General features: G+C 37.1%; 1 long non-coding RNA gene across 2 annotated transcripts in view; it reads right to left on the bottom strand.

The window, feature by feature from the left end:
- Window positions 1-214: 214 nt before the first annotated feature.
- Window positions 215-12,388, bottom strand: part of LOC143386226 (uncharacterized) — a 223,619-nt gene continuing 211,445 nt past the window's right edge. Inside the window, exons 2-3 of one of the 2 annotated variants that reach the window (XR_013154837.1) lie at window positions 3,253-3,296; window positions 215-289 (exon numbers count right to left, since the gene is read on the bottom strand). This is a non-coding gene — a long non-coding RNA (uncharacterized LOC143386226). Of the gene's footprint in view, window positions 320-3,252; window positions 3,297-12,388 lie in introns of both variants that reach the window. The other variant, XR_013154836.1, reaches the window with a different exon arrangement.

Consider the following 12,388-nt stretch of genomic DNA (forward strand, 5'->3'; position numbering starts at 1 on the left):
TCTCCAATCACATCCCCATTTTGATTCTCAAGTTCTTACTGGCCTCCCCCTCATCTCTCATCCCTAACTCCTTACAGTAGAATAAGTACACTGAGTCCCATAAGACATTCACAAGTTTTCCATTAAAAATAATATCTTATAAAATTTGGCTTTAGTAAAAGTAAATGCTTACTGGAAATTGCTGGTTTTGAACTCGATATCTCTCCAACAAAGATGGGCTCATCATCATCATTATCCTCAACTTCTTTTACTTTCTTCTGCCATGGTTCCAGTTCTTCTTCTTCACATTCTATAAAGAGTTCTGCCATTTTTAAATTATCTAATTTTCAAAAGGAGAGAAGTAACCTTAATTTTAAAAAGAAAAATAAAAACATTTTGCAGGGTGAGTACCAGGGATTGAACTAGCGGGCACTAGACCACTGAGCCATATCCCAACACTATTTTATATTTTATTTAGAGACAGGGTCTCACTGAGTTGCTTAACACCTCGATTTTGCTGAGATTGGCTTTAAACTTGTGATCCTCCTCTCTCGGCCTCCCAAGCTGCTGAGATTGCTGGGATTACAGGCTTGCACCACCATGCCTGGCAGTAAAAACATTTTTGTAATACCTGATATTGAAGATCTACTTTAACAATTCTAATAGCAATTTCTGAATTGATATTCGTAGTCAGTACCCTGTAATAACAGTAAGAAATTCAGATCTCTCTAGGATAAAAACTAGTACAATTAAGATAGATTAAAAGGTAGATAGAAAGACAGAAAATGAAAGATATTAGTTATTTAACCATAAATAGAAAACTTAGAGATAATAAAATCCAAAGTGAGCTTCAGTAGTACATCTAATAATCTAATCATTATCTTTCTAAAGAGATATTAACCACGGGTAGACTAAGACTAAGAAATAACAGGTAGGAAACAAACTAGAATTACTACCAAATTCAGGAACATTAGGCACAGAGCAAAGCAGAGATAGGTGCTAAATTAAAATACAAGAAATGAGGGAGGCTTATACCAGCCAGGTTATATTACATTTTCTCACCTGAAGAAACCGATCAAACCAATACATACAGTAAATACTACTTCTCAGAAATTATGACCAAGTATACTGAGCTCCTAAGAAGCACTTAGATATAGGTGGAACACCAATAGCACCAGGATTTTAGGAAAACCTCCTATCCAAAAAAGAAATAAAAATTTCCAGGGTTCTGGCAATATCTTTAATACATCATTTTTAAAAGATAATTTTTTTATTATACTAAAATAATATCATTTCTACTTTTAACTCAAAATTCAAGCAATATTCTACCATAAAACTGAAAGATACCAACTGAAATTATGCTCTGGAGACAGCATACAAAGCAAATATTTCAACAAATTAGATGCCATTCTTTTATAAATATATAGAAAAGTATGTCACAAACCATTCCCTGGTCTAATATTTAAATGTTTAGTAATCTACCTATCAAAGGCCTTCCTATATTTTCAAATGTCATCGACATCACAAACTGACCCCTTTCTTTTATAATTGTACTATTTTACTAGTTATATAAGAGTTCTTTAAGTTTTTCAACTCAGATCATTAAAAATACTAAAATCTATATCACTTCTGCACAGAGTATCTTACCTTTATAGTCTATATCATTCCAGTCTACAACATAAAAAGGACATGGACTTGAAATCAAATTGAATGGTTCAAATCTTCACTGCCTTGTAATTGTGTGACTGAAGAAATTACTTGAAGCTATTTATGATATCTACCTAAGTTTTATATACATTCAAGAAAATGGAAAACACCATGTAAAACATCCATTTTCAACTAGAAACTCAACCAATTAATTGCCTGTTTGCACTAATACTTGGTTCAATTATAACTTCCTCAATAAACCATTATATTTTTATTTTCCTTTGAATTTTGAACTACATTGACAGTCAATATCATTCAATTCAAATGTTAAAACACATGATCTCAAACTACTCTCTTTCTTCATGTCTTAATTTTACATAGCCACAGTCAAATTTAATTCACTGAGAATACATTTCCCCCAGAACATTAGATAATCAACATACCCACAGCATGAGATAACATATAGATAAGGTGAAGTAAGAGAGTACCTAATTTTGAAAAATTAGGAAAGATCCACTGTGAACTGATAATAAAAGTACTATTTATTTCCACCTGATATATGTAATGGGTTAAATTGTGTTTTCTCAAAAGCCATATGCTAAATTCCTAACACTCACTACCTCAGACTTTGGCTATATTTATAGATAGACCTTTAGAAATAATTATGTTAAAATAAGGTCACTAGGGGCTGGGTGATAGCTCAGTGGTAGAGCACATGCCTTGCATGCATGAGGCACTAGGTTTGAGCCTGAGCACCACATATAAATAAGTAAATAAATAAATAAATAAATAAATAAATAATATTTTTTAAAAAGGTCATGTGGGTGGCAATAAAATCCATATAACTGGTGTCTTTTAACATAAGTGAAAATTGGGATGCAGGCATATGCACAGAGAGAGGACCATGTGAAAACCTAATGAGAACATGGCTATCTACAAGCCCAAGAGAGAAGCCTGGCCCTCCCTTTGTGGCCCTCTGAAGAAACCAACCCTACCAACAAGTTAATCTTGGCTTTTTAGCCTCAAAAATTATGAGAAAACAAACTTCCATCCTATAAACCACCTAGTCTGTGGTACTTTGTTGTGGCAGCCATAGAGAACTGATAAGAGTATGCAAAGATCTTCCTTGTTCTTTGTCACAGGACTCTGCCATTGTTAAAATATCCAAAATACACTGCAGAGAGAAACGTTAAGGTCACATAGCACTTTTTTAATGTTTTCTAGAAATATTTTTTGTCTATGCATAGAAGAAACACATGAATATACTAAATTGATATTTATCTCTGTTAACAAAAAGAATAAAGTTCACTTCTACTTTACTTTTTTATATGAACATTTGCTACTCCAACAATTTTAAGTTTTTAAGAAAAAGTCCTCCACCTTCTCTTGAAGCAGTTAAAACAAAAGCCATACACACTGTCATCTGTTGTGTCCACAACAATTACCTTTTGGTTGAAAAGGGTTTTCGCCCATCAAGTTGCAGAGCTAATTTTCTGTAAATTGTCACCTAAGTACTGATACATGAGATCAGTCAATTTTATGAATCACTTTAAGGAAGACTAAATATTAAAACATGGGACTTGGGATTAAGAAATTATTGGGGAGAATTTTGATCTTAAAACTCACCATGTGACTCCAAACAAGGCAGCAAGTTATATCTGTTTTCCCTTCTGTAAAATAAAGATATATTATCATTAGGGTGGGGTAATTAAACTACAATAAACTCTTTTTTCCTATAAAAAGCTCAATTTTTAAGTTGGATATGTTTGATATATACATAACTCATATAACTGATTCATCCCTAAATAAAGAAGTAAGCACTTAATAATTGAATAAATACAACAAATTACTAAATAAAAACAATTTTTAACCAAATTCTTTCATAAAAACTAGTAATCAATCACCTCATGATGTATTGTTTTAGTAAATCTTACTTTTCAAATGCCAGTTGGCATTCATCTTTATTACCTACTTTCCACGTTTCAGAAATGTAATAATTTCTGTAAGAAAACAAAAGTTAAAATAAATTCTAGTTTATTATTCTATTTTTTTAGCAACTGAAAAGGAACAAAAACTTGGTTGGATACATTTCATCATAGACTGATACATTTAAAATATAACTTCTGAGATCCACCCAAACTGGCCTCTGCTGCACAGGGCCCAGGCACACAGGGCCCAGGCGCACAGCCCTTTCCCAGCGGGGCAGACACTCGCCATAGCCTAGCCTCTGGTGCAGGACCACCCCGTCTGACCAGTCGACTACTGAGGAGCCCAGATCCAGCCCAGACTGCCACTCCAGCACACTGGATTCATGCTCTTAGTAGGTCAGGTTCATCTCTCCCCCAGCGGGGCAGACACCTCCAGAGCCTAGCCTTTGGCGCAAGACCACCTCTTCCTACCAGCAGACTACCACAGGAGGTCAAGCCCAGTGGCCCAGATTCACCCACACCAGCTTCTGCAGGGCCCAGATCCAGAATTCAGTAGCATCCATTGAGGGTCTGAAAGCCCAACATCAAGGTGAGGTACAGACAGTCTGCACAGGTACCACAAGAATATAGGGAAGAAACTGTAATGTCTCAGATCCACACTGCAAGAAAGGAAGACACATAGACAACATGAAAAAACAAGAGAGGAAAGTGCCCCAAACAAGACAAGACACTATAATAACAGAACGTATGAACAGCGAAGTTGATGAAATGTCAGAGAAGGAGTTCAGAAGGTTCATAATAAAAATGATTTGTGAATTAAAGAATGACCTAAATGAGCAACTACAATCACAAATTGATCACTCCAACAAAGAAATAGGAGAGCAAATACAGGTAGCAAAAGATTACTTCAAAATAGAGACTCTGAAAAAAAAAACAACAGTCAGAAATCCTTCAAATGAAGGATAGCTTAAATCAAATAAAAAACTCAATAGAAAGCATAACCAACAGCCTAGATCACTTGGAAGAAAGAATGTCAGATAATGAAGACAAAGTATACAATCTGGAAAATAAAGTTGACCACACAGTGAAGAAAGTTAGAAACCATGAACAGAACATCCAAGAATTATGGGACAACATCAAAAGAACAAATGTAAGAGTTATTGAGATAGAGAAAGGCACAGAGTTTCAAGCCAAAGGAATGCACAATCTCTTGAATGAGATAATATCAGCAAATTTCCCAAGCATGAAGAACAAATTGAAAAACCAAATACAAGAGGCTTACAGGACACCAAATGTACAAAATTACAACAGATGTACACCAAGGCACATAATAATGAAAATGCCTAACATACAAAAAGAATAAGGATAGAATCTTAAAAGCCACAAGAGAGAGGAATCAGATCACATATAGGGAGAGACCAATTCGTTATCTCAGCAGATTTTTCAACCCAGACCTTCCAAGCTAGGAGATCGTGGAACAAGAAATACCAAGCTCTGAAAGAAAATGGATGCCAACCAAGAATCTTATATCAGCAAAACTAAGCTTTAGATTTAATGATGAAATAAAAACCTTCCATGATAAAAAAAAAAGTTAAAAGAATGTACAACTAGAAAGCCTACACTACAGAGCATCTTCAGCAAAATAGTCAAAGAAGGGGAAATGAAAAATAATGATGAAAATCAGCAGAGGGAGGGATTACACTAAAGGAAAATCTCATCAAAGAGAAACCAAGTCATGTTAAATATCAGAAATAAACAAAAATGGCTGGGAATACAAATTATGTCTCAATAATAATGTTAATGGCCTAAACTCACCAATCAAAAGAAATAGACTAGCAGATTGGACCAAAAAAAAAAAAAAAAAGACCCAACAATATGCTGCCTCCAAGAGACTCATAGAAAAAGACATTCACAGACTGAGGTTATGGGTTGGGAAAAAGCATACCACTCACATGGACTGCAGAAGCAAGCAGGGGTTTCTATCGTCATTTCAAATAAAGTAGACTTCAAACTAAAGTCAATCAAAAAGGATAAAGAAGGACACTACATTCTGCTCAAGGGAACCATACACCAACATGACTTAACAATTATAAATATATATGCCCCGAACAATGGAGCGGCTATGTTCATCAAACAAACTTTTCTCAAGTTCAAGAGTCAAATAGACCACAACACAATAATTTTGGGTGACCTTAACACACCTCTTTAATCACTATATAGATCTTCCAAACAAAAGCTGAACAAAGAAACTATAGAACTCAATAATATAATCAAAAACTTAGACTTAACTGAGTTAAGAATATTCCAACCTTCAATGAGAGAATATACTTCCTTCTCAGCAGCACATGGATTCTTCTCTAAAATAGATCATATACTATGCCACAAAGCAACTCTTATCAAATATAAAAAAGTAGAGATACTACCCTGCATTCTATCATATCATAATGGAATAAAATTAGAAATCAATGATAAAATAAGAAATAAAATACACTCTAACACCTGGAGACTAAATAATATGCTACTGAATGATCAGTGGGTTACAGAAGAAATCAAGGAGGAGATTAAAAAGTTTTTAGAGGTACCCAGATAGAATATATCAAAATTTCTGGGACACTATGAAAGCAGTTCTAAGAGGAAAGTTCACTGCATGGAGTTCATTCCTTAAAAGAAGAAAAAGTCAACAAATAAATTACTTACCACTACATGTCAAAACCCTAGAAAAGAACAAAAAATCAACACCAAAAGCAGCAGACAACAGGAAATAATTAGAATCAGAGCTGAAATCAATGAAATTGAAACAAAAGAAACAATTGAAAAAACTGACAGAACAAAAAGTTTGTTCTTTGAAAAAATAAATAAAATTGACAGACCCTTAGCCATGCTAATAAAGAGAAGGAGAGAGAAAACTCAAATCACTAACATACATGATGAAAAAGGAAATATCACAATAGACACTACGGAAATACAGAAGATAATTAGAAATTATTTTGAAAACGTATACTCCAATAAAATAGAAAATATCGAAGGCATCGACAAATTTCTAGAGTCATATAATTTGCCCAAATTTAAGTAGGATGATATACACAATTTAAACAGATCAATTTCAAGTGATGAAATAGCAGACACCATCAAAAGTCTACCAACCGAGAAAAGCCCAGGACTGGATGGATTCACAGCCAAGTTCTACAAGACCTTTAAAGAAGAACTAATACCAATAGTCTCTAATTTACTTCAGGAAATAGAAATTGCTGATGATATGATTCTATACCTGGAACACTCTAACTAGTTTTCTAGTTTTCCACCAGAAAACTCCTAGAACTAGTAAATGAATTCAGCAAAATAGCAAGGTATAAAATCAACACCCATAAATCAAAGGCATTTCTGTATATCAGTGAGAAATCCTCAGAAAGGGAAATGAGGACAACTACCCCCTTCTCGATAGCCTCAAAACTAAATAAATAAATACATAAATAAAATACTTGGGAATCAACTTAATGAAAATGATGAAAGAACTATATAATGAAAATTACAGAACTCTAAAGAAAGAAATCAAAGAAGATCTTAGAAGATGGAAAGATCTACCTTGCTCTTGGATAGGCAGAATTAATATTATCAAAATGATCATACTTCCAAAAGCACTAAACAGATTTAATGCAATTCTGATCAAAATCCCAATGGCATTCCTCATAGAAATAGAAAAAGCAATCATGAAATTTATCTGGAAAAATAAGAGACCCAGAATAGCTAAAGCAATCCTTAGCAGGAAGAGAGAAGCAGGTGGCATCACTGTACCAGACCTTAAACTATACTACAGAGTAATAGTAACAAAAACAGCATAGTATTGGCAACAAAACAGACTGGTATTCCAATGGTACAGAATAGAAGACACAAAGACTAACCTCCAAAACTACAATTACCTTTTTTAGACAAAGGTGCCAAGAACATCATTGAAGAAAAGATAGTCTTTTCAACAAATGGTGCTGGGAAAACTGGAAATCCAAATGCAACAAAATGAAATTAAACCCCTATCTCTCACCATGCACAAAACTCAACTCAAAATGGATCAAGGATTTAGGAATACAACCAGAGACCCTATATCTAACAGAAGAAAAAGTAGACTCTAATCTTCATCATGTGGGATTAGGCCTCAACTTCCTTAATAAGACTCCTATGACATAAGAATTAAAATCAAGAATCAATAAATGGGATGGAATCAAACTAAAAAGTTTCTTCTCAGCAAAAGAAACAATCTGTGAGGTTTATGGAGAGCCTACATCTTAGAAGCAAATATTTAACCTTTACACATAAGATAGAGCACTAATCTCTATTATATAAAGAACTCAAAAAACTAAACACCAAAAATACAAATAAACCAATCAATAAATGGGCCAGGGTCCTGAAGGGACACTTCTCAGAAGATGATGTACGATCAATCAACAAATACATGAAAACATGTTCATCATCACTAGCAATTAGAGAAATGCAAATCAAAACCACTCTAAGATTTCATCTCACTCCAGTCAGAATGGCACTTATTATGCATAAAAACAACAATAAGTGTTGGCGAGGATGCAGGGGGGAAAGGTACACTCATACATTTCTGGTGGGACTGCAAATTGGTGCAGCCAATATGGAAAGCAGTATGGAGATTTCTTGGAAAATTGGGAATGGAACCACCATTTGACCCAGCAATCCCTCTCCTTGGTCTATATCCAAACAACTTAAAAATAGCATACTACAGGGACACAGCCACATCAATGTTTATTCACAATAGCTGAACTGTGGAACCAACCTAGATGCCCTTCAATAGATGAATGAATTTAAAAAAATGTGGCACATATACACAATGGAATATTACTCACCAATAAAAGAGAACAAAATCATGGCATTTGTAGGTAAATGCATGAAGTTAGAGAAGACAATGCTAAGCGAAGTTAGCCAATCCCAAAAAGCCAAATGCCTAATGTTTTCTTTGATAAAAGGAGGCTGATTCATACTGGGATAGGGAGAGGGAGTATGGGAGGAATAGATGAACTCTAGATAGGGCAGAAGGGTTGGAGGGGAAGGGAGGGGGCATGGGGCAATTAACGATGGTTGAATGTGATGAACATTATTATCCAAAGTACAGGTATAAAGACACGAATTGGTGTGAATTACTATATATACAACCAGAGATATAAAAAATTGTGTTCTATATATGTAATAAGAATTGTAATGCATTCTGCTGTCATATTAAACACACACACACGAATGCGCGCGCACACACACACACACACACACACTCATGGCCTTCTGTAAACAAGGTGTTATGCTAAATTCTAAAGGGAAACAGATGAATAAGTCTCAGCCACAGTCTTCAGAAATTTATGACTGAATGTCTGTCATTCATTGGACTTAAAAAAATTCTGTTACAAAAAAAAAAACATTATCATAAAAACCACAATTAAACTGCTTTATTTGAACCAAGAATTTGTTATCTGTGGGGGGCTGGAGATAGAGATCAGTGGCAGTGTTTGCCAAACAAGTACAATGTTCTGGGTTAAATATCCTAACACACACAAAAAATAATTTGTTATCTGTATTTTCATGTATACAGAACAACATAAATTTTATAGAAATTCATATCCCCTTACATTCCTATAAATATCCCAGTTGCCGAATACCCGTATTCATCCAGCAGAATGACTCATAACCCAAATCAAACATGATATGACCCTTAACCATACTCTTCCCTCAATCTATTTTCACATAAAAGCAGGTCCTGAGTTGATCTTGCCATACAGGTATGTAGGGAATCCTACAGCTGCTGAGAAGCTCAAAGGTAGATGCAAAAATGAACCCTGGAGCAAATGTAGGCAGCTAGGTAGTACCTGTGAGGTCTAAAGTCATCTTCCAAGGCCAACAACCCAGTCAGGATGAAGGGATGAGGCTGAATCAGCCTCTCTCTTCTCAATGCAGGGAAGATGGACACAATTAGGTCTGTGTGGATTGCTGATCCCGGGCTCCTAGGGTATATAGACCTTTATGTCTTGTGAAAATGTCACAGGAAGGTGGGGCAGCCTCCATCTCATGGGACCCTTGGAAACAACTGTTAGGACAAAGTGGTTGCCAAGGCAGTGACCTCATTCACTTCCCCAAAGGAAGTGACCTCACCTCACTTCCTTGGTGATGGAACTCTCTGAACTTGGGATCCAGGAGGCGAGGCATCCAGAGGCAGTTTCACTCCCAGTGGGTTCACTTGATTGTCTGTACCAAGGCCAGAGTCATTCTTTGTTGGTACCTAGTGATGTGTGGATAGCCAAATGCCTTGAATGGTCTCAACAGGGGCCTTTCCTGAGAAAGAAGTGTTGGCTCATTGCTGGCTCCTAACAACTACACAGAGATGGCCAAGGAGACCAGAGCTGAGACAGGACAGGCCACTGCTAAGAAACATATTTTTACCCACCACTCAGAAGACAGAGTAGATAGATGCAGACCAAATACAGGGGTGGTTTGTGTGTCTCAGTGGGTGTGTGTTTCAATTTGTCGTTTTGTCTCATGTTCTGAGAACATGAAGGAAAAACGTTTTTTTTTTTTTGTTTTTTTTTCTTGTTGTTGTTGGTTTGAAATAGACTGTTTACTAGTGAGCCATTTTATGTCAGTGGATTCCACTGGGTTGTGGTTAAAGAGAGTAAAGAGAAGAATGCAGCCATGAATGTGTCCTGTCTAGTGGATATCTTTGCAGAACTCCTAATGGCCAATTTATGAATGGACTGCTGCTTGCCTTGCAGATGGGCAACACCTACCAAGATCCTAAGTTCCTGTATTCTTCCTGAATTTTGGCCTCTCTCTGAAGGGGTTCGTGGTTTTGTGTCCAAGATGTGTACCACATTCAAGCTCTGTGACATGGCCATGGACTGAATTGCTGAAGGTCATGACAAGCATCTCAGAAAATCAAAAATTAGCATGACTGGTTGATAGACCCAACCTGATCTTTTATTAAAATTGGGAGCCTTCTTGCCACAAAGCCATGAAAAGATAATTTCGGCTTTACTATAAATTCCTGCAAATTCTGAACCTGCTTGGAATGCCTGCCCGTGCCTTGAACTCACCCATGCCTGGCTCTCTGACCAGATAGCAGCTCTCTCTGAAACTTATTGACACCTCAAATATATTGGCTTTCCCTGGGCAGACAATGACCCTCTCTGAGGCTCTAATGGTCCTCATAAATTCTGATGTTGGGGCCAGCAAAAAATGTAAACTACCATTAGTGTGATGCTTGTCAGAGTTCTGTTATCTGTAACCCCCCTTTGTGTAACTTTCTGGGCTATAATGCTGGGCTGTAGGAAAGGTGGGTTTCTGTCTTGTTCCCGCCATTTTGGGAGGGAGAAGCAGCCCAGCCGGTCGAAATAATAAGCTTGCTTTAATTTGATTTTAATTGGAGTCAGTGGTCTTTTCTTGTGTCCTGGTCTAACACTGGTAAGGATCTCTCTGGAGAATCCCTGCTTGGATTAGATAGTAACCCAAGTTGCATGATTAGGAGCTGTCAGTGCCACAGTGTTCAATTAAAGAAAAGTTTTTCTTCAGGCTTCTTTCTTCCCTATTGTTCTGTTTCCCTGAATGTCAGGGAGGTGTTTGCCTTAGGGCACTCCTCTGGGACTCCTCAGGAAAACAGTTTCAAATGGAAATGAAGAGGCCTAATCTGTGCCTTTGAAGTAAAGTGCTTTGTAAAAGCTGTGTCTGAATCACTCTCTTGGCCCTATGTGAGGCTGTGAATTACATTCTCAGCACCCCAGGAAACTCAAGAAAAATCCCATGTGTCCATCCCAATCTAAAAGGATGAAAAAGAAGTGTACTATTGGATGAAGTCTCTTGGCTTCCTCTGATCAGGCTCCTGACCACTATGAAGTCAGAACAGGGATCCTCTGGGACAAATGAGTTGTTGCAAGCCCTCCAGTATCTAGCACACAGGTGTTTGGGTTTTTTCATGAGTCCAGTACACATAAAGAAGCTACCCCTGGCAGGCAGGAGGCCTCTATCTTGACAAGCAGAGCAGTATTAACTACAGGCCCATTTTATCTATCCTGTTTCTCAGGATGGGTGTCCAGGCCACCATGACATTTGGCATATGATGGGCATGAGAGCTTTGTTTGCAAACCTTCTAGACTGCTCACCCTATAGAAACCCCCAGCCAGAATGTTATGATGAGTGTCTATGTGGAAGAAGGTGAGGGCCATGTGGAGTGTTTTTGTTTGAATAGTGGTCTTTTGTGTGGTGGTTGGAAAAGATGACTGGGTCCACCTCAGCTTGAACTCTGGTGTGATGCCATTAGAGAATGAGTTCTGGAACTGATCTCAGAGAACTATTGCCATGAATTGTGTTGGGATTTTAGAAGGCCAGGCATTAGAGGAGCCTTTGGAAACGGAGATCTAGGCCGAGGGTGGCTTTCTCCACAGCACTGGGAATCTCAGCCAGGATTTCACATGATTTTGCTGTTAAACCCTTCTCAGCTATAGTTGAGAGCCCAAACTCACAGGAACCTCATATTTTATACCCCAATGAGCCTGGATTCCTGTGACCATTCGCCACTCCTTGGGAACCTTGCCTGCATGTGAAATCCAGAGCTTTTACTGACAGGAGATTCCTCAACACTTAGTGGCTCCTGAATGAATCAAAACCCACAGTGTCAACTTCTTCATTCTTGAAATATGGCTAGGCCAATACCATGAAGTTTTTGAGAATCCCATGACCAGAAATCCCTGGAGAACCTTTAGATCTTCTGTTGCTCATCATGACTGAACCAGAGAGTGCCATTTTTGACTGAGTGGAATTCATGACCATGGTGAAGAAAAGAG

This window comes from Callospermophilus lateralis, unplaced genomic scaffold, assembly GCF_048772815.1.
Source record: "Callospermophilus lateralis isolate mCalLat2 unplaced genomic scaffold, mCalLat2.hap1 Scaffold_107, whole genome shotgun sequence".
Taxonomy (NCBI): Eukaryota; Metazoa; Chordata; class Mammalia; order Rodentia; family Sciuridae; genus Callospermophilus; species Callospermophilus lateralis.